General features: G+C 38.1%; 1 protein-coding gene and 1 pseudogene across 1 annotated transcript in view; one reads left to right on the plus strand and one right to left on the minus strand.

Moving 5' to 3' along the window:
* Positions 1 to 22,728, plus strand: part of DIPK1A (divergent protein kinase domain 1A) — a 124,055-nt gene that overhangs the window by 31,940 nt on the left and 69,387 nt on the right. The window lies entirely within an intron of this gene.
* LOC100984606 (meiotic nuclear division protein 1 homolog) lies at positions 343 to 21,952 on the minus strand (annotated as a pseudogene).

A 22,728-nucleotide genomic window follows, 5' to 3' on the forward strand; every position in this document is an offset into this window, starting at 1 on the left:
CCTAGATTTAAACTGTTAAGAAAAAACAACTTTTATGGAAAATTGGCATATTCTACTAGATATTTCAAAACTGTCCCATTATCTTGCCTTCTGGAAATAAATATAAAAGTATTTGAATTTGAATAAATTCTCCACTTTTTAAATTCATTTATAAAGATCTCAGTTTACATCTAGATTTAACATTCATTTGTTCAAGAAAATTTATTTTGTGACCAAAAGTTGTATGCTGAAAATTAAATACCTGAATTTCTTAAACCATAGAAATAGATCAAGTTGAGGTTGCATTTAGTTAAAATGCCAGTGTGTGTTACCACTGACCTTCATTTTTTATTATCTAAAGTTTTTCAGTCTTTCATACCTTTAACATCTTTTTCTTCTAACTTTCATATCCATTTGTTGACAAATCCTAAGAAGTTTACTTTCATAATGTCTCTCAAATTTCACCCTTTATCTTCACTGCTGTTGGCCTATCCTAATCCAGAAGGGCCTAGATTGCTGCAACAACTTCCTAACTAGTCTCCCTTTCCTCAGTATTACCTTTAAAAGTCTTAAGCTAACATCCAGATTAATCTTCTTTAAACATCAGACTGTATATCTGTTTAGAAATCTTAAAACTTCTTCATTTAAGTCTCAATACTGTCAAGCATTTAAAGCCCTTTATGTGTGGTCCTTTCTTTTCCATCCAACTGAATTAATTCAGCAAATAGTGTTGTAAGCAGCGATATGTGAGGCACTGCGCAAAGATAAAGATAAATCAAATCTAGCTTCTTGCAGATATAGGTCAGCATTAATGTCAACACATCCGGGATTTTTTTTTCCTTTTAGAAACTTGTTCTACTTCATTCCATTCCACTTAAATTATTCTTGCCCAAGATATCAGTGATCTCCTCATTGTTAGATTGGGCAGTTTTCTTTTCCTTTTTTTAAGAAACAGGGTCTTGCTATATTGCCCAGGCTGGTCTCAAACTCCTGGCCTCAAGCAATCTTCCTGCCTTGGCCTCCCAAAGTGTTGAGATTATAGATGGGAACCACCCCACTGGGCAGTTTTCAATATGAATTTTACTTTACTTTGTTATGGCATTATATACTATTGACCATGCCTGCCTCCCTGATACGTCTTCCTTCTGTAGTTTTTAGGTATAGAAACTATTCACCTTTTCAGTTTCTTCTTAGAACTTTTCAAAGGAACAAAGTTTTAGTTTTGTTGATTTTTATTTTAAGTTATGTTCTGTTTCATTAGTTTCTATCTTTATTATTTCTTTCCTTCTACTTCTTGGGTTTTGGGGGTTTTTGTTTGTTTTTCTGTTCCTTTTCTTCTTGAGATGTATGTTTAGCTCTTTCATATTTTAAAAAATATACTTTAATTTTTAGAGCAATTTAAAATTTGCAGCAAAATTAAGCAGAGCATTGTCATATACCCCTCTGCCCCACACATGTACAGCCTCCTCCACTATCAACATCCCTCACCAGAGTGGTACATATGTTACAACTGACAAACCCACACTGACGCATCATTATCTCCTGAAGCCCTTAGTTTACATTAGGGTTTACTCTTGATGTACATTCTTTGGGTTTTGACAAGTGTATAATGGCATGTGTTCACCATTATGTTATCAATCAGAGTAGTTTCACTGCCCTAAAAATCCTCGGTGCTCCACCTGTTCATCCCTCCAACCCCTAGCAACCACAGATGTTTTTACCGTTGTCTTTTCTGGAATATTATATAGTTGGAATTCCACAGTATGTATGTAGCCTTTTCAGATTGGCTTCTTTCACTTAGGAATACACATTTAATCAGGTAGGGTATGTCTGACAAATAATTTTCTAAAATCTTAAAATGACTACAAAAGGAATACACATTTAAGATTTCTCTACATCTTTTCATGGCTTGATGGTTCATTTCTCTCTCTTTTTTACATTTTATACTTTAATAAAATGATAAACACTGTTACAGGTAAAAGACAGTTCAGTACATTTAGTTGGATAAGATTTTTAAAATTTTTAAATTTTTTTTTTGAGACAGAGTCTCGCTGTGTTGCCCAGGCTGGAGTGCAGTGGCGTGATCTCAGCTCACTGCAACCTCTGCCTCGCAGGTTTAAGTGATTATCCTACCTCAGCCTCCCGAGTAGCTGGGACTACAGGCATGTGCCACCACACCTGGCTAATTTTTGTATGTTTGGTAGAGATGGGGTTTCACCACGTTGGTCAGACTGGTCTTGAACTCCTGACCTCAAGTTATCTGCCCGCCTCGGCCTCCCAAAGTGCTGGGATTACAGGCATGAGCCACTGTGCCCAGCCTAGTTGGATAATATTTAAAAATTTACATATTTGCGAGCTCGTAGATTCTTTACCACCATGGTATATTTTAATCTATGTAGTCAGAGTCTTCTGGAATTCCAAAAGTTTTATCAATTTTATTTTCTTCAAACCCAAATTTTCTTTTGGCCCAAGATTTTATTGCAAACATGTTATCAGTCTATCTGTTAGCAAGTACTTTATTTGCCTGATGTATTTATTCAACAACTTGCGGGTCACATTATTTGCATTTTTCAACTTCTGCCTTTGATCCAAGAGTGAAGAATGCTCTTTGGCTAACACGGTTCACTCCTTCATCTCATGTTGGCCAATTTTAGTTTTTCTGATGCTTTTCTGTAAGTTTGCATGCTTTTGGCTTCCCTGAAACAACTGAGATTTCAGAACCTCCAATTTATATGTTCTTGCATGAAGAATTTTACTTGGAAAAGACTGATAATAATTAGAAGTTCCAATTCTCTCACAGTCAACCATATCATTATCAACTAAACTTTGAAGGACTTTTTTCTTTTACTAACACAGCAGTAATGCCTTTCTCTTTGGGAGCAGTCTTCTCCATGTCTTTTTTTTTTTTTTTTTTTCAAGAGATGGCGTCTCGCTATGTTGGCCAGGTTGATCTTGAACTCCTGGCCTCAAGCAGTCCTCCTGCATCAACCTCCCAAAGTGCTACTATTGCAAGCGTGAGCCACCGCACCTGGCCTTCTCCATGTCTTTTAATTGAAATACATCTTTTGTTTTAAAAAATGTTTCCATCATGCAGGCTCTCTTTTCTTCTGCACTCAGTCCTTTTTTCTTTGATATGGTGTGGGCACCAGGCCTTCCAATGATGGGGTCTGCACATGGGGTGAGGGGCCAGCTCATTTCTTTTTATTGCTAAATAATTGTCCATTGTCTGGTGTACCGCAGTTTATGTATCATCCACCTACTGAAGGACATCTTGGTTACTTCCAGGTTTTGCCAATTATATGAGAACTTTGTACTTTCTGTTCAGTTTTTCTGTAAACCAAAAAAAATGCTCTAAAGAATAAATCTATTAATTTAAAAAAATAAGAAAAAAGAATCTGTCTCTCCATTCATTCAACAAACATTTGTCAAATATCTAATATGTGCCAAGCAAAGAATGAAGAAGTAATCAATTACATAAGACATATTTCTTTCAAGGAGTGTAGTCTAGTGGGAAAAGTAAGTCAACAATTGGAGTGATATTTGTATTTCAGAAGTGTGTATAGAGTGTTACAGGACCCCAGGAAGGGACCATCTTAGTCTTAGTTGGTATAGGGGAGGGAGAGACAGAAAAGGCTTTTAAGAAGCCATGTTTATTGGAGACTTTTAGAATGGGTATCAGTTGACTAGATCAAAATTTGTGTGTGAGGGCATGGGCACCTTGAGATAATATTCTATATAGAGTAAACAGTATCAGAAAAGGCATAGAAAGAAGAAACAGCGTGGCATGAACAGAGAACTACAAAAAGTTCTTTCCTTCGCAAAAGAAAAGATTGCATTTGGGGGTATTCAGGTCATGAAACTAAGAGGGTAAATAATACCTTGAAGGGCCCTCTGTGTTAAATGAATTAGAATTGGTTCTATATCCTGAAGGCTAAGGAAAGTTACTGATGGTGGATTTAGTTAATATGAGAAGATTCCTCTTTTTGTCTTCTGCAAATACATAGAAATGCTGGATAAAATATAAGCTCCCTTTCTCAGTTTTTTTTTATTACTACCTAATTAAGTTTGAAAGCAAGCAAAGGAAATCTCCAGATACCAGAAATGACAAGGAAACTCAAACTCAGATATGAAAGAGAGCTAAAGCCAAAATGGCCAATGGGGAGTGGGAACCATAGTTTTAAGGGCTATATGAGGTGAGGAGAAAAGACTTCAGGCTTCTGAGAGTCAGAGAATTGCAATTGACCTGTGTCTTTAAAATTGGGAGCCACAAAAGGCCATGCTGCCTTTGAGGAAGAGTATTCAACAGCATGACTCCCCTGGCTTACAAAAGCAACAAGGACCTGTAAGTGGGGTTGTAGGCCTTCAGGGAGTCAGAAACAAGGAATAAGGCTAGAGGGAGAAGATGACCAGTGACCCAAGCCTAAGCCAGTCAGCTCCTAGCATTCTACTGGCCACAGTGCTTGGTTCAAGGGTGGTTATGTTTTCTAAAAATTTATTTAGTTGGAGTGAAGCCCAGGACCACGTTTGTTGGTTTGACTCTTTCTTCCTTCTCTGGTTTTGAAGATGGAAGCATGTAGCTCTGAAAGCTGGTGGTTCCATCTTGTGACAACTTGGAAAGTCAGCCAGGATGAAGATGAACCTCTGGAAGGTGGATGAAGAATCAAAAAAATTCACCCAGTGTGAGACACTGAATCAAAACAACATTGATTATTTCAGCTGCTGGTGATGACATAATAGATTACTCACACTAACCTCCCACAGACAAAGATTATTGAAATGTAGATTTAACAATTACATATATGTATTTATATATTTTAAACAGCTATTTAAAGGCACTGGAAAGGAAGTGAAAAAAAAGATAAACTCAATCTGAAAGGAAGGAACTTGCCCCTGAAGGTACTCCCCAGTCTGTGCCTGGCTCGAAAGGCAGAAATCTTAGATAACAGGGCTCAGGACTAGTAGAACAGCCAGAAACTTAGGCAAAAAATCGTGGAAGGGGAGGAGATGCAGAAAGATTCGTCCCCAAACCTGCATTTAACATCTGCCCAACTCCTTCATATGTGTGGGGAGGCCCAGGAAATGCAATGAAAAAGCAGCACCTGGAAGCTAAAAGAATGGAGAAGAGCTTTCAGCAGATGGTGATGGCAGGAGAGACAGAATTTGGAAATTGAGGCTCACCGAATTAACTGCCTGCTAGAACAAAGATCCATCTTCAGAGGAATGTTACAGAATCTAGAGTCATGACAACATATTATGCATAATGTGTAATAACCAATCCAAAAATCACTACACATGTGAAGAAACAGGAAAATGTAACCACGTTCAAGAGAAAGTAGTCAATAACAAAATATCTTCAAGATGACCAAGTGTTCATATTCGAAGTCAAAGATGTTAAAGCAGTCATTATAAATATGCTTGAGGACTATGAAAGAAAATATGTATAGTAATTGAACAAGTAGGAAACCTCAAACAGAGAAAGAGAAATTTTTTCTTTTTTTCTTTTTTTTTTCTTTGAGATGGAGTCTCACTCTGTTGCCCAGGCTGGAGTTCAGTGGTGCGGTTTTGGCTCACTGCAACCTCTGCCTCCCAGGTTCGAGCAATTCTCCTGCCTCAGCCTCCTGAGTAGCTGGGATTACAAGCATGCACCACCACGCCCAGCTGATTTTTGTATTTTTAGTAGAGTCGGGGTTTTGCCATGTTGGCCAGGCTGGTCTCAAACCCCTGAGCTCAAGCGATCTGCCCACCTTGGCCTTACAAAGTGCTGGGATTACAGGCATGTGCCACCATACCCAGCCTCTAGAATTTCATATCCAGAAAAACTAGTCTTCAGGAATGAAGATTAACTGAAGACATTTTTCAGATAAAAACAAGAATTCATCACCAGCAGACCTGTAATATAAGAAATGCTAAAATAAATACTTCAGGCTAAAGAACTAATACTAGAAATAACACTGGAAATGACACTAACTGGTAACTCATATCTTCAGAAATGAATAAAGATCAATAGAAATGGCAAATCAGTGAATAAATTTGAAAGACTGTAGATTATTTTCTTAATTTCTTCAAAAGACATATTAGTGGTTAAAGAAAAATTAAAGCACTGTATTGTAGGGTTTATAACAGTAGCACAAAGGATTGGGATAAATAGAATAATGCTGTTACAAGATATCTGTATTTAGTGTTTAGTAGTACAGCATTAACTCTAAGTAGATTGTATTAGTTATGGATGTATATTTTAATTTCTAAAGCAACCAGTAAAACAAAAATGCAAAGAGTTCAGCAAAGGACAATAGAGGCCCACAAAATACTAGTTTACATCCACTAGGATGGCTATAATAAAAAAGATAGAACAATAACAAGTGTTCACAAGGATGTGGAGAAATAGGAAATCATACACTGCTGGTGGAAGTGTACAATATTGCAGCTGCTTTGTAAAATAGTTTAGTAGTTTTTTAAGAAGTTAAATGTAGAGTTACACAAGACCCAGCAGTTCCACTCCTAGATATATACCCAATGGAAATGAAAACCCACATCCACAGAAAAACATACACATGGATGTTCATAGCAGCCTTATTTAAAATAGTAAAAAAGTAGAAACAATCCAAATGTCCATCAGCTGACGAATGGAAAAATAAAATGTGGTATATCCATACAGTGGGATATTGTTCAGCAATAAAAAGAAACAAAGTACTGATTCATGTTGTAACATGGATGAATCTTGAAAAGTTAAGTGAAAAAAGCCAGTCACAGAAGACCACATATTGTATTATATCATTTACATAAAATGTCTAGAATAAGCAGATCTATAGAGAAAGAGAGTTGATTCGTGTTTGCTTTGGGCTGGGGAAATGAGGGGAAGGACAGCTAATGAGTACGGGGTTTCTTTGAAGGGGATGAAAATGATCTATAATGTGATTGTGGTGATGTTTTTCCAAACCTATGAGTATATTTTTTAAAACATTGAACTGGGCCAGGTGCAGAGGCTCATGCCTGTAATCCCAGCACTTGGGGAGGCTGAGGTGGGAGAATTGCTTGAGCCCAGGAGTTTGAGACCAGCCTGGGCAACACAGTAAGATCTCATCTCTGCAAAAAAAAAAAAAAAAATTGGCATGGTGGCATGCACCTGTAGTCCCAGCTATTTGGGAAGCTGAGATGGGAGGATCACTTGTGCACAGAAGGTCAAGGCTGTGACCTTGTGGGACTGTGATCGCCACTGTACTCCATCATAGGTGACAAAGCAAGACCTTGTCTCAACACAACAACAACAACAAAACATTGAATTCTATACTTTAAATGGGTGAATTGTATGGTATATGAGTTATATTTCAATAAAGCTGTTTTTAAAAGACAATAAGGATACTAAAATTTTTTTTTCAGTTCACCCCAAAAGAGGAAGAGAAACAGCAAACAGATGAGACAAATGCAAAACACTAAAATGGCCAGTCCAGCCGAATCCAGCCAAATCAAATGTAAATCAACTTAACATTACAATTAAAAGATAGAGATTGTCAAGTTGGATAAAAGCATTGCCCAACTTTAAGCTGTCTGCAAGGCATGCACTTACAAAAGATACAAAGCTTCAAAGTAAAAGGATGGGAGAGGATATACTGTGTAAACAAATAATTCGAGAGTTAGAATAGATAATTTAATAATGGAAAAGATGGACTTCAAGGAGTACTACCAGAGATAAACAGGGACATTTTATAATTTTAAAAACTCAATATATCAGAAAGACATAATCCCAAATGTATGTATGCCTAATTAGCTTCAAAATACATAAACCATAAAACTGACAGATGGAAGAAAGGATTCAAGTCCACAGTCATACTTGGAGATTTTCATATCCCTTTTAGAGCAATTAGTAGAACAACTAAGCCAAAAGTCCGTACAGATATAGAAGATCTTAATAGCCCTGTTAACCAGCTTGCCCCAGTTAATATTTATAGAACCCAATACCCAAAAAATACAGAATAAACAGTCTTTTTAGGTACCATGGAACTTTTACCAAGATAGACCATATCCAGGGCCATGAAACAAGTCTTAATAAGTTTTAGAAGATTGAGATCTAACAGAGTATGTTTTCTGATTACAGTTGAATTAAAATATAAGTCAGTAACAAAAAGATATTTGGAAAACCCCCAAAGATTTGGAAATTAGATAGTGTATTTCTGAAAATATTTTGAACTGAATGATAATAAAAAATGTGTTAGCATTTTTGGGATGCAGTTAAAGCACTGCTTACAGAGAAATTTATAGCTTTAATTGTTCATATTAGAAAGGAAGAAGTGTTAAAATGTAATATTTAAGTTACCAGAAGGTGGAAAAAAATAAGCAAATTAAACCCAAGAAAGAAGAAAGTAAAGACAATAGCAGATATCAATTAACTAGAAAATAGACAACAGAGACAATAAACAAAACCAAAATGGATTTTTTCAAAAGATCAAAAAAATTGAAAATGCCTAGAAAAAGCTTATTATATACCAATACTGATAATGAAGGAGGAGCATGATTATGTATCTGTAAACTTCAAAAAGATAATCGAATTCTAAAAACAACTTTACGCCAATAAATTTGATGCCTTCGATGAAACAAATTCCTGGAAAAATGCAGCTTTCCAAAACTGACACAAAATTAAATTTAAAAACTGAATAGTCTTGGCCGGGCACGGTGGCTCACACCTGTAATCCCAACACTTTGGGAGGCCGAGGAGGGTGGATCACGAGGTCAGAAGTTCAAGACCAGCCTGGCCAACATGGTGAAACCCCCCATCTCTACTAAAAATACAAAAATAAGCCAGGCATGGTGGTGCATGCCTGTAATCCTAGCTACTTGGGAGGCTGAGGCAGGAGAATTGCTTCAATCTGGGAGGCGGAGGTTGCAGTGAGCCAAGATCGTACCCCTGCACTCCAGCCTGGGTTGCAGCGCGAGACTGTCTCAAAAACAGAAGCAAAAAACAAAAAAACCCCAAAAAACTGAATAGTCTTTTATGTGTCAAGGAAATTCACTTTGTGATAGAAAACATTCCTACAAAGAAAACTTCAGGCCCAGAGAGTATCAAAAGTGAATTCTCAAACATTTGTGAAAGACACTGTAAAATCTAACAAACAGCTTCAGAAAATGAAGAAGAAATAACTTCTCAACTAATTTTGTGAGGCTAGTATAATTCAGATACTAAAATCTAGTAAAGACATTATGAAAAGTTAAAAATCTCTTATGAACATACATAAAGCTGTTTAACAAAATATTAACAAATTGAATCCAGCTATAAATAAAAGGATTAATACAACATGACCAAGTGGGTTTTATCCCAGGAATATAAAATTGGTTTTGTATTTGAAAATAAATAAATGTAATCCACCATATTAATGATAAGGAGAAGAAATGTAGCCATCTCAATAGACACAGAAAAAGCATTTGACCAAAATCAGCATGGGGCTTAAATAAAATCCAGCAAACTGGAATTAGAAGATAGTTTCATCAATCTGATAAAGGGCATCTACAACATGACTTCAGCTAACATCATTCTTAGTAATAAGCCCCTGAGGACTATGCCTTTAATATCTGGAACAAGGCAAGTGCAGGGAGCCGAAGGCCCATGGGACATGACCAACTCAGCATTCCACTGGAAGCTATATGATCAAACAGCAAACTGTTTATCATGAATGCAGGATATGAGCAAACTCACAAGTGCTCCTGCCGACAGAAGATTTGCTGGACTCAATCACTCCCTGACACCGACGTTATCTACTGCGACATCTAGAGCCTGTTGTTCGAAGAATGCAGTCTTGAAAGCCTACTCTGGACCGAGCAGCTGACCCCTTCTTCCACCCACCTTCTCACTATCTCTTTTGCCTAGAAATACGGAGGGCTGTGTAGAGCTCAGGGCCCTTGTCCACTAGAGGCAAGGTGCCCCCTGACTCCTTCTTCCAAATATACTGTTTTGTCTTTGTCTTTTATTCCCGCATTCACTCCCTCTTTTTTCAGTTCCCCTTGATCCGTGCGGGTTATATAGTGGCGCCCTGAACAGCGACAGAATTGGGTGCTACACAGGCAAGGATACCATTCTCAAAATTTCTACTCAACATTTTTCTGAATGTCCTTGCCAATGCAATAAGGCAAGGAGAAGTAAAAAAAAAAAAAAGATTAAAAAGGAAGAAGTAAAAGCTCCCTATTCTCAGATTATTTATATAGTAGAATATCCTGAGGAATCAATTTTAAAACTACTATAAACAATAAGTAAATTTAACAAAGTCTTGAGATACAAGGGCAATAAAAAATTAACTGTTTTTACTTAAATAAGATTTAAAAACCAATTATCTTTTAATAGCATCAAAAATACTTAAGAATAAATTTAACAAACATGCACACCTCTACACTGAAAAGTATAAAATACTGCTGAGAGAAATTTAAAAAGATTTAAATAAATGGAGAGGTATGTTATTTGAGTCCCTAAATTCTGTTTCAGTTGAAGCCAATTAGAGATAGATTTTCCATGGACTAATAACGAAAAGAGTCTCAAGTAATATGCTGGAGATTGTAGTTTCGTTTTTGTTTTGTTTTGTTTTGTTTCTAAATATTCCATCATTTCTGTGTAACACTAAGCCTGATGGTTGGATTTGAGTTTAGCAGACCTGCCCCAGATGGAAGCCTGTTAAGACACTGGGAATTAGATTAGAAGTTATGCTCATCAACTATGCAGCTGTAGATTAGAGCAGACGATTCCACTAGTACATATGTTGACAGAATGGGGCCAGTGGTGGTTCATATACCTGTTTGTTGTCAAATACCAGGTCTAGATGTTTTCCTCATCCTCAAATGAGAGATCACATAGCAATATGGGACTTATAAAACTTTCAGAACAAAGGGAACATCATTATGAAGATTTAGAGGAAGAGCAACTCTCTGAAAATTATTTATTATAGAAATGTAAGAAATTTTGAAACTTTTCTAGCATCCTTAGTTGATTCACGAAGATATAGCCTCTGTGGAACTGAAGTATAAAAGTATAAGGAACAGGCTGAGTGAGGTGGCTCATGCCTGTAATCCTAGCACTTTGGGAGGCCAAGGCAGGCAGTAAGAAGGTCAGGAGTTCGAGACCAGCCTGGCCAATATGGTGAAATCCCATCTCTACTAAAAATACAAAAATTACCCAGGCGTGGTGGTGGGCGCCTGTAGTCCCAGCTACTCGGAAGGCTGAGGCAGGAGAATCACTTGAACCCAGGAGGCAGAGGTTGCAGTGAGCCGAGATCGTGCCACTGCACCCCAGCCTGGGCAACAGAGTGAGACTCCATCTCAAAAAAACAAAAACAAACATACACACACAAAAAGTATAAGGAGCAAATAGGCTGAGATGAAAAGGGAACAATAAGCATGGAAAGCTACAGGTAAACTGGACATGAAATAGCAGTGAAGATATAAACTGAAGACAGTGTTAAAAGCAGGATTCACCCTGAGGTGTACTGAAGCAATGATGTGGAAAACACATTTGAGAAATTTTCTCAGAATGCAGAGGAAAAAAAGAAAGGAGATGAAAACTGTGAGGGAGATGGTAGCTATGGATGACAGACTTCTACAGCACCAGTGCCAGAACTTGTGAGCCAAAGTTTTCAGGGGAAAAGGTTGTGACTAGAGAGTGTTGTACTGGCTGCATTTTGTTTCATTCTCGAAGGTTACAGACATTCATGTATGCCAGGGTTCAAAATATGCTGTGCACATAGCCTTGTTGGAGAACTAAAACAAATGAACAAAGTTTTAATTGACTGAAAGACAAATCAAAATGAACTTAAGAATAGGATTTATGTTACTAAACACCTTCAGACTTCCAGAGGACTGCCAGCAAGTATAGGGCCCTCCCGAGTTCTTAGAATCCTCATCTTAGCAAACCGCATTGATTGAACCATGTCCATGGATGAGTCTACAGAAATGTGGGTCGTGTTGGCATCTGGATTACACTTAAAAGCAAACAGTTCCCTCATGAGTTATTCTCCCCGGACGAAATTGTGTAGTTGGGTGCAAATAATTCGTCTGGAAAACCCTCTCCCTGAGGCATTATTTACCACAAGATCCAGAAGTTCAATTAAATAAGATTACAGTACAATAATGCTAAAAAAAAAAAAAGAAAAATTTCTCCAAAAAAACTGAAAAGAAATATTTCAAATGTTAAAAAATTAAATGACTACTAAGTTGTTGTGATTTTCAAATCTTCTGCTTTTGAAATGAGCATGTATTTTTCAATAAAAAAAGCTATAGATAAAGGAAAATTGATTAAAATGCTGTTAACTAAGCAAAAGGGCATACAAAATAGTGAAACGAAAGCCAAAAACAATTAAGATTTTAATTAAACAGTTAAACTAGAGAACATAAATATTATTTAAATAGTAGTATTAGCTTAAACAATGTAAAAAGGAACATTTAAAACACTAACCTTTTTAGATTTAAAATTCTTAAATTTTAAAAACAGACGTTAAGTTCTTTGTGACTGCTCTACCAGAAAAAATAAATAAATAAATAAATGTGAGGTCTTAATTTCTTTGTGCAGTAACCTCCAATCTGAGGCAAACAATTAGAGCACATTCTGATGACCTTCAAGCTTGAGGGCTTTCCAGGTAATTGTTCTTTAGGTGGAGAGCCAAGGGCTGAGGATAGAACTCCTGGTCCCTTTCCTTGTACCTTTTATAGATGACTTGCTTTCACTATCTTACTGACTACCCTGGTTTGGTACTTGAAAATAGAGGCAGGATCAAACTTTTAGCCTTCACTTTGGATCCTGTTCTTACCTACTGCCCAACTCCGAGGAGCTGGTCTTTCTCCAGACAGTACTTCCACTCCAGAGATGTCCTGCCTAAGACTGACGCACAGTTGCTCTCCCACTGAGCCAGGTTCCTCAGGTCCCACCGTCCTCCTGTCCTCAAAAGCACTTAGGATGTAGCAAATTGTCTTATTTTTTTACTCCCGACTAGCAAATTCTCCTTTCTAATTAGTAAGCCTATATATGCTACCTTATACTTATGTCAATTTTTTTGCAACACATTGCATTTTCTACATACTTCCTCTGGATTTGGTCTGATATGGTCATCTTTGTGTTCTCTCCTTTGGGCTCTCCTTTTCTGGGACATCGTTCACAATTTGTCCATCCTGAGTGTGTTTCTATAGCAATTGAAAACCAAAACACAATTGCTTTCTCAATACAGTTATAAACTCCTGAAATAAACAGTGTCTGAGGGCTGAAATTGTGTCTCACACTTTTCTTATGCAACCTAGAACAAAGCAACTTGAGATTAAAAAAAAAATACGAAAGTGTCAGTAACAGCAGCAAGTAGCATTTCTTTGGCTCTGCATTACCCTCCTAACTGTGGAAACCGGCTTCCTCCAACCCCTTCCCCAACTAGTTCAGGGAGTCCCAGGGATAGCTCAAGTTTGCCTTTGACTACAATTCTCTAGACTACTCTGTGGGTGGCCATTTCCCCCAGCCTGTATTCCATGAATGTTTTTCTCTGAGATACCATGCCCCACACCTCTTTCCTTCCTCTTACTCTCTGGCTCCTATGCAAAAATCTACTGCCACCCCCATGCTCTGATACCCAATGTTCTCTGAGACTCAGTTCTTTGGTTTGGTTCTTCAGCTGGTCTAGTTCAAGCGATGTATTGCCCTGCCTCTGCAGTACCAACCCATTGTCTTTACCCTAGCTTATGTGCTTAGATTCACTTTCCTTTAGAATGAGTTTTTTCCTAGGAGGATGCTGGAGCCACAGAACAAGTGTTCCCTGCTTCATGGACTAACTCACCAATCAACCATGTTAAAACATCTGTTAATCTTCTAAGGTAGAGTTAAGAAACTATCTTCTCCAAGAAATCCTTTCAGAATTCCCTCTGCCTGTATCACCTCCAGCTAGATATGTATCTCTTCTTTGTACCATGGTTACTCTGAACATGTCCTGGTGTATTAGTCCCTTCTCACACTGCTAATAAAGACATACTCGATACTGGGTAATTTATAAGGAAAGAGATTTAATTGACTCACAGTTCCACGTGGCTGGAGAAGCCTCACAATCATGGTGGAAGGCAAAGGAGGAGCAAAGTCACATCTTACATGGTGGCAGGCAAGGAGAGCTTGTAGCAGGGGAACTCCCATTTATAAAACCATCAGATCTCATGAGACTTATTCACTACCATGAGAACAGTATAGGGGAAACTGCCCCCATTATTCATTTATCTCCACTGGCCACGCCCTTGACACATGGGGATTATTACAATTCAAGGTGAGATTTGGGTGATGACACAGACAAATCATATCACTTGGATATAGTTTTTATCATATTAGATGGTAATTATCTTTTTACTTACCTGAGTCCCCATCTAAAGTATGAGTTGATTGAGGGAAAGTATCATGTCTCATGCATCTTTGAATTCTGAATGTTTAGCTTAGTTCTTGTCAGTTAGTAGGTTCTATAGGGTCTCAAGTTGAGCCTGTGATATACTTGTGTACAACACAATAGATTTGGCTCAAATATTACATGATGTCGATTAATGGCAGTTTTCCATTTGATAAGAATTATCTGCCAAGGCGTTCGTTTTCCTTTAAGATTGATGTCAAATCAATTTATCAAACATTTTGATGAGCACCCATGTATCCTAAGTACTGCCTTGTCCCTTAGATATATGGAAATGAGTAAGACATGGTTCCTGTGCAGAAGAAACTTCCCTGGGTCTCCCTCCCTCCATTTCTTTATTCTTCCTTCTCATTCATCCTTGTCTGGATAAATTTTTACTGAGCCTGGATTTGCATCTAATGGAGTAAATAAACGTACGGAGGTTAATTATAGCATAGTATACTCAGAGTAATAATCAAAGTGTGTTCCAGATATAGAGATAGCACGGAGGAAAGCATGATAGAATTCTTAGGGTGTACGGGGTATTCTGGAGGAGGTGACTTCTGAGTGAGTTATCAAGGGTGAAAAGACACTCTCCATGCTCAGGTCAGTGAAAGGTACTTCAAAAGAAGAAAGAGAATATGCAAAGGCCTAGAGAAGTGAAAGGACCATGTCTTCCAGAAACAATAAGTATTTTGGTATTGTTGCAGCATTAAGTTCAGTAGAATGATGATACAAGCAGTGGTGAGAGATGAAGCTAGGATAGTAGGCAATATTTTAAGTGCCAAAATATTTCTTTTATGTTTGGGTGACTTTTTAGTTAAGAGAATGGTAAGGTCTCTAATATAGCTGATGATATTTATAATCCAAACATGAAGCCGTGTATTGCTTTATACAAAGTTCTGTGGTCATCTAGCTATATTTTAGTGTTTATTGTATAGGTAGATGAGAATAAAAAAGAAGATGCTCCCTGGAGTTTATAGTCTTGTTGAGGATACAGAATATATCCACACAGAGAGTTTAGAGCAGGGGTTCCCAACTCCCAGGCTGCAGACCAGTACCAGCCCATGGCTTGTTAGGAACCAGGCTGCACAGCAGGAAGTGAGTGGTGGGCCAGCAGCATTACTGTCTGAGCTCCACCTCTTGTCGGATCAGCGGTGGCATTAGATTCTCACAGGAGCTGGAACCCTGTTGTGAACTGCACATGCGAGGGATCTAGGTTGCCCCCTCCTTATGAAAATCTAATGCCTGATGATCATAGGTGGAACAGTTTCATCCCGAAACATCTCCCCACCTCACCCGCACTCCCCACCCCATCTGTTGCAAAAGCGTCTTCCACGAAACCCGTCCCTGATGTGAAAAAGTTTGGGGACTGCTCGTTTAGATACAGCACTTACCAAGCAATCTACAGACTGCTGCCAACCAAAATTGTAAAGGTGGGGTATAAGCACAATTTTGATGGAGTTATAGGAATGATTAGGAGAGTGCGTAATTAGAAAGAGACAACCTGATTTTTGGCTTAAGAAAAACAAGTTCCATAAGAGCTAGCTGAGCATGGAAAATGCAAAATTGAGGAATGTATTTATAAATGAGAAATTTCTTGATGTTCTGTAGTTTACAGTAAAGAAATGGCTCCTGGCCAGGCACAGTGGCTCATGCCTGTAATCCCAGCATTTTGGGAGGCCGAGGCAGACGGATCACCTGAGGTGAAGAGTTCAAGACCAGCCTGGCCAACATGGTGAAACTCTGTCTCTACAGAAATACAAAACTTAGCCAGACATGATGGTGGGTGCCTGTAATCCCAGCTACTCTGGAGGCTCAGGTGGGAGAATTGCTTGAACCTGGAAGGTGGAGATTGGAGTGAGCTGAAATCACGCCATTGCACTCCAGCCTGGGTGACAGAGTGAGACTCTGTCTCAGAAAAAAAAAGAAATGACTCCTTACCTAGATCAACAAGTAATCATCTTTAAGCCTTGTAATATAAACAAAAAACAAATGTATTTTTCTTTATAATAAATACATTTATTTTCTTATTCTCTACTAAGGATGGGAGCCTATGTGTTATGTCTTTAGTTAACACTTATTTTCCACTATTTTTATTTGTATCTTTAGATATTCAGTTTGCCTTAGAGTTTGTTTATTGTTTATATAAAATGGGTCTCTGGATTTCTGCCAAACTACTGTCAGTCCATACTACACAGGGACTATCTTAGCCTGTCCTTTCATCTCTTTATTCTCAAAAATCCACCACAGCTTCTGCCTTTTTCCTTATGGAATGTAGGAACCCAAACCTTCTCCTTGCTCCACTAGTTCCTCCCATTCCCACAGCTCTCTGGTTGGGTATTCTTCTATTGAGCTAGTGTGGACTTTTGGCAGACCATGGGAGTTTCTATGCATACCTTCCTAGAGCCTTTGATCAGTAAATACATTTTACACTTATGTAAATTCAAACTTAGGAGGAGGTGTGTTTTAATCCTCCAAAAGAAGAATGGGGGAACCTTTCACTTTCTATTTATATAGTTTATAAATTGTTTAAGTTTGACAACGAGCATTTGCTGTTTTTGTAACTGCAAAGTAAAGATGGTTCAATTTTGAAAAATGAAATCAGGAATAGAGCCTTTTCTAACATTTCAGGTCTATTAAATGAACCTATCTATCTATATGTGTACATACTCGCACACACCCCACTACTGACGTAGTGCAAAGTAGTGTTGAAAAACTCATAATAATTTGGAAAGCAAAAGCCATAAAAATGTTGATACTGTATGACCTGAGAACTCTACTTTTGAGAAACAACTTAAGGAAATAATTCAAAAGAATGAAAATCTAAAAAATCTATATATAGCCTTGTCTAGATGCAGAAAAGTTGGGGAAAGAAAACTTTAAAGTCAACATAGGGGGAAGAGTTAGGTAAATAATGATACATCAACTAGTTAGAATATTATTGCAACACTGAAAATGACTATTATAAAAACTATGTTAACAACATTGAATGTTTACAGTACAGAGAGAAAAGAATACACAATTATATGTACACTGATTACAGCTGTGTATAAAATGAATTGCATGTGGACAACTAGAAAGGAAAGTGGATAATGAAAACAGCTGTTCTAGTGTATTGGAATTATGGGGAAGTTTTGACATTTTATTGAATGCTTTTCCAGTACACAGGAAAAATTTGAGTTTCAGATTGTCAGTTAATTTAGATTATCGTTATTCTGAGAGTTTTGCAGCAAAAAGAAGGAAGAACTCTGGAATCTGAGCCCCTTTCTTCTCATGGACCAAAATAATTACATTGTAGGAAATAAGGAAACCTCTACTTTCTTAGAGACTTATAAAAATGAACATTATCGGGTAAATGATACTGGAATGGCCTCCTGGGGGAGATTGCAGACTCCATTTTCAGAGATTGTTAAGAAAAATCAGAAAGTGGTATTGATTGATTTATTCATATTACAAAAGATGGATTGGCCGGGTGCAGTGGCTCATGCCTGTAATCCCAGCACTTTGGGAGGCCAAGGCAGGTGGATCACCTGAGGTCAGGAGTTCGAGACCAGCCTGGCCAACATGGTGAAACCACATCTCTACTAAACATCTGAAAATTAGCTGGGCATGGTGGCGGGCACCTGTAATCCCAGCTACTTGGAAGACTGAGGCAGGAGAACCACCTGAACCTGGGAGGTAGAAGTTGCAGTGAGCCTAGATTGCGCCATTGCACTCCAGCCTGGGTGACAACAGCAAAACTCCGTCTCAAAAAAAAAAAAAAAAAAAAAAAGGATCAAATCTGATCATTTTTATAACAGCTTTATTGAAATAAAATTCATATACTATAAAACCCTTTTAAAGCACACAATTCAGTAATTTTTAATATATTCACAGTTCTACAACCATTGCCACTATCTAATTTTAGAACGTTATTATTAAAATACCCATTAGCAATCATACCCCATTGCTCCCTCCCCCAGCCTCTGACAACCACTAATCTACTTGCTGTCTCTATGGATTTGCCTGTTCTAGACATTTCATATAAATGGAATCATACAGTATGTGGCTTTTTGTGCTTGTCTTCTTGTACTTAGCAAAACGTTTTCAAGGTTCATCCATGTTGTAGCATGTATCAATACTTCATTTCTTTTTATAGTTAAATAATATTCCATTGTATGGTATACCTTTTTTTTATCTACTTGATAGACATTTGGATTGTTTCTGTTTGGGACTATTATGAGTAATGCTGCTGTGAATATTTGTGTACAGATTTTTGTGTGGACATATATTTTTAGTTCTTTTGAGTATATACCTAAGAATGAAATTGCTGGGTCATGTTGTAAGCCTATGTTTACCTTTTTGTGGAACTGCCAAACTGTTTTCCAAGGTAGCTGCACTATTTTACATCCCAACTAGCAATGAAGAAGAGTTCCCAGATGATCTTTTGACATCCCCTTCCAGTTCTTAACACAGTGCTTGTTAAACAGGAAACCCAAGAATAGATGCTAACTATTCTTACTGATACTGTCCTCACTATCATTAGGGAAAGCTGATAATTACCCTGAGATACATTAACTGTATGTAAAATGAAGTTCCTGTATTATTTCCTTTACTACACTGCATCTTGCCTTTGTTATTCTCATTGATTGGTAATGGTATATATTTTAATTATATTTTATAGAGAGAGACTGTAACTGTATGTGTATAAATTTCCTCCATTTTCTGCAAATAAACTACTCGTTCATGGATCTGAAGTCTGTAAATATTAAATACACGGACTCACATGTTTAGGGCATGCCATTTTGTCCTCCTTAGTCCTGAATTGTGTGGTAGTGGAGAGAGATCTACAGATATTGCTGTGTTGTAGCTGCAGGCTATGAGAGCAAGGGAAGATAAAGAAGGAAAATGGAAACCTGGACCTTAAACACCAGGATCACTGAGGTTAGAAGTACAGGAGGGTGTGTGTGTGTGTCCTTTTTTTTTTTTTTTTTTTTTTTTTGACAGTCTCGCTCTGTCACCCAGGCTGAAGTGCACTGGTGCCATCTCGGCTTACTGCAACCTCCACCTCCCAGGCTCAAGAGACTCTGGTCCCTCAGCCTCCCGAGTAGCTGGGATTATAGGTGTGCACCACCACTCCTGGCTAATTTTTTTGTATTTTTAGTAGAGATGGGGTTTCACCAGGTTGGCCAGGCTGGTCTCAAACTCCTGGCCTTAAGCAATCCCCCCACCTCAGCCTCCCAAAGTGCTGGGATTACAGGTGTGAGCCACCGTGCCCAGCCCTAAGTGCCTACTTCTTTTTTTTTTCTTTTTGAGACGGAGCCTCACTCTGTCGCCCAGGCTGGAGTGCAATGGCACAATCTTGGCTCACTGCAACCTCTGCCTCCTGGGTTCAAGCACTTCTCCTGCCTCAGTCTCCCAAGTAGCTGGGACTACAGGTGCCCACCACTGTGCCCAGCTAATTTTTGTATTTTTAGTAGAGACGGGGTTTCACCATGTTGGCCAGGCTGGTCTTGAACTCTTGACCTCAAGTGATCACCCACCTCGGCCTCCCAAAGTGCTGGGATTACACGCGAGAGCCACCATGCCTGGCCAGTGCCCACTTCTTATGTGTGATCTCTCTTCCCTGTCCTCACCTCCTGTGCTGTATTTCTTCTTCCCTACTCCCTTGTTGCCTCCCTGATGTCTTCCTATTTCCACTTTAAGGGGAAGCTCATATAAAAGAACTTCACATGTGATTAATAATTAAAATGTTGATAATACAAAGACAACCTAGAACAAGCCATTGTTTTACACTGTGGGTTTTTTTCCCCACTGTTACATTTTTAAAATGTTTTCTTTCCTTTAATGCTCATTAATCCAATTCATCTGACAGATGTCTACTGATAATCTAGTATATGTCAGGCACTGTTTTAGGTACCTGTTTCTCTTCTCCATTGCCTTTTGCTCCTAACTTTTTCTATACCCTTAGATCCTTTCCTGTCCCAAATTGGATGTCAGAGAGAGAAACAACTGAGAAAAAGAAATTGCAGTGATGGAGTGTCTATGTATATTATATTCTCTGCATATTCTAATAATCATTTCACTGATTTTCTTTGATTTCAAAATATTGTGTGCTTTGATTGAATGAATGCCTCAGAGTATGTATGGCAAGACATCCCATTTGTTTATACATTGGGTTTAAGGACTTCTTGCTGATTAGCTTACCTTTTTCCAGAATGGTAATATTGATCTATTCTTGATTTTCTAAGTCTGACAAAATGGGAAGAAAGCTCTGGCAGGAGGAGAAAGAAAGATACAGATCAGAGGAGACAGGCAGAGAGGGCCAAAATAAAAAGCTTTGCTAGAGGGAGAGCTATGAGGCAGAGAAGTTGGCTAAGGCCCCCAGGCACATAACGTATCATATACAGTATATTACTTACTGCTGCCCTCTGTGTGTCAGTTCAATAAAATACTTCAGTTACAGCTCATGGAGCAAGAAGGAACTTTAGAGATTATTTAATTTGCTTATAAAGAATGTGTCATGGAACATGCAAAGAACTCTATTTTCACCCTAATTAATACAAAAGGAGCCAATAATAGGAAAGATAAAATGGATATTTTTGCCATCTTTTATTTATTGACTGAGAATCTGTCTTCTCGAAGCAGAAATGTTCTCCAACTAGGTACACAAATGAATAGACCAGTATTTCCCCCCCCCCTTTTTTTTTCACATCATGGTATAAAAGAATGATAATTTGTAAAGTACTAGAGCAAACATACAGGGCTGCTGTCAACTTAGGTGACTGACCTGGGGTTGAAGCAATCAGTAGCTTGGGAATAAATTGTGTAAACTACAGTATTGTAGTCATTAAATATTGAATTTTATCCTGCAATTAGAAAGCTAACATCTCATCTTGGTGACTTGATTTTAAAAAAGGAAGCTAACATGTTTTGGCATGAATAACATAGCTGTAAATAATGGCCTGATTAACTCTGTTATCTTTTTTTTTCTCTCTTTTTCTTTTTCTTGGTCTTACTCTGTCACTCAGGCTGCCCACTGCAGCCCCGACCTCCTGGGTTTAAGCAATTCTCCTGCCTTAGCTTCCTGAGTACCTGGGTATACAGGTGCATGCCACCATGCCTAGCTAATTTTTTTTTTTTTAATTTCATAGAGACAGGGTCTTGCTGTGTTGCACAGGCTGGTCTCAAACTCCTGGACTCAAGTGATCCTCCTTCCTCGCCCTCCCAAAGTGCTGGGATTGTAGGCATGAGCCACTGTGCCTGGCCTCTATGGCTTATATATATAGATACATGATGTTGTGGCTGGTAGTCTAATGTATTAGGTATAGCTCCATCAGGGAAAAAGAAGTGCATATTTTAGATTATTAAATCTGGCCTCTGACTTTTAGTTTTTTATAACCACTTGGGTTTTAGAGAAAATTTGAGTGAGAATGTTGGACTCTAAGCTCTAGATCTTTGGACTCATCAAGCCTTGGATAAGAGGGTATGTGGGGCTTGAAAGTGATCTAATATGTTTTTTATAGGTATCTAACATTCTATAGTATTTTGAAAATTACACCTATATTTTCATATAACACTTTAGTTCTCTGCATTTTCCCCTTTAGTTCTAAGGGAATTTTTTGGACCTATAATGAGAGATCTTCTTTTAAAATTACATTAATGTTTGGCATATATATTATATATATATATTATTTGTAAGTTATGAATATATTTGTAAGTTATAAATCATATAAAAAACTAACGCCCACGAACCTATCACAACTTTAGTGTTAAGTTGGTCTGTGTTAGTAAGTGCTGGGGATGGGGCAGCAACTTAAACATTCTTGTAACAAGTCCAGTTCTCTTCCTAATAAGTATCCTTATATCGACACATTTCATTCCTTATTTTTAAAATGTGTAGTGTTGTGATTAAAACAAATTGAAACCAATGACAACAAATGTTGGTAAGGATGTGGAGAAACTGGATCACTCATACATTGCTGTTGAGAGTATAAAATGGTATAACTACTCTGCAAAATAGTTTGGCAGTTTCTTTAAAAACTAAACGTAGCCTTTTTTTTTTTTGAGATGGAGTCCTGCTCTGTCACCCAGGCTGGAGTGCAGTGGCACAATCTCAGCTCACTGCAACCTCTGCCTCCTGGGTTCAAGTGATTCTTGTGCCTTAGCCTCCCAAGTAGCTGGGATTACAGGCACCTGCCACCACGCCCAGCTAATTTTTTTTGTATTTTTAGTAGAGATGAGGTTTCACCATGTTGGCCAGGCTGGTCTCAAACTCCTGACCTCAAGTGATCTACCTGCCTAGGCCTCCCAAAGTGCTGGGATTACAGGCATGAGCCACTGCGCCTGGCCTAAACATGTAAATTTCATATGACCCAGCAATTATACTCCTGAGCAT

The sequence above is a fragment of the Pan paniscus genome, chromosome 1, assembly GCF_029289425.2.
Source record: "Pan paniscus chromosome 1, NHGRI_mPanPan1-v2.0_pri, whole genome shotgun sequence".
NCBI lineage: Eukaryota > Metazoa > Chordata > Mammalia > Primates > Hominidae > Pan > Pan paniscus.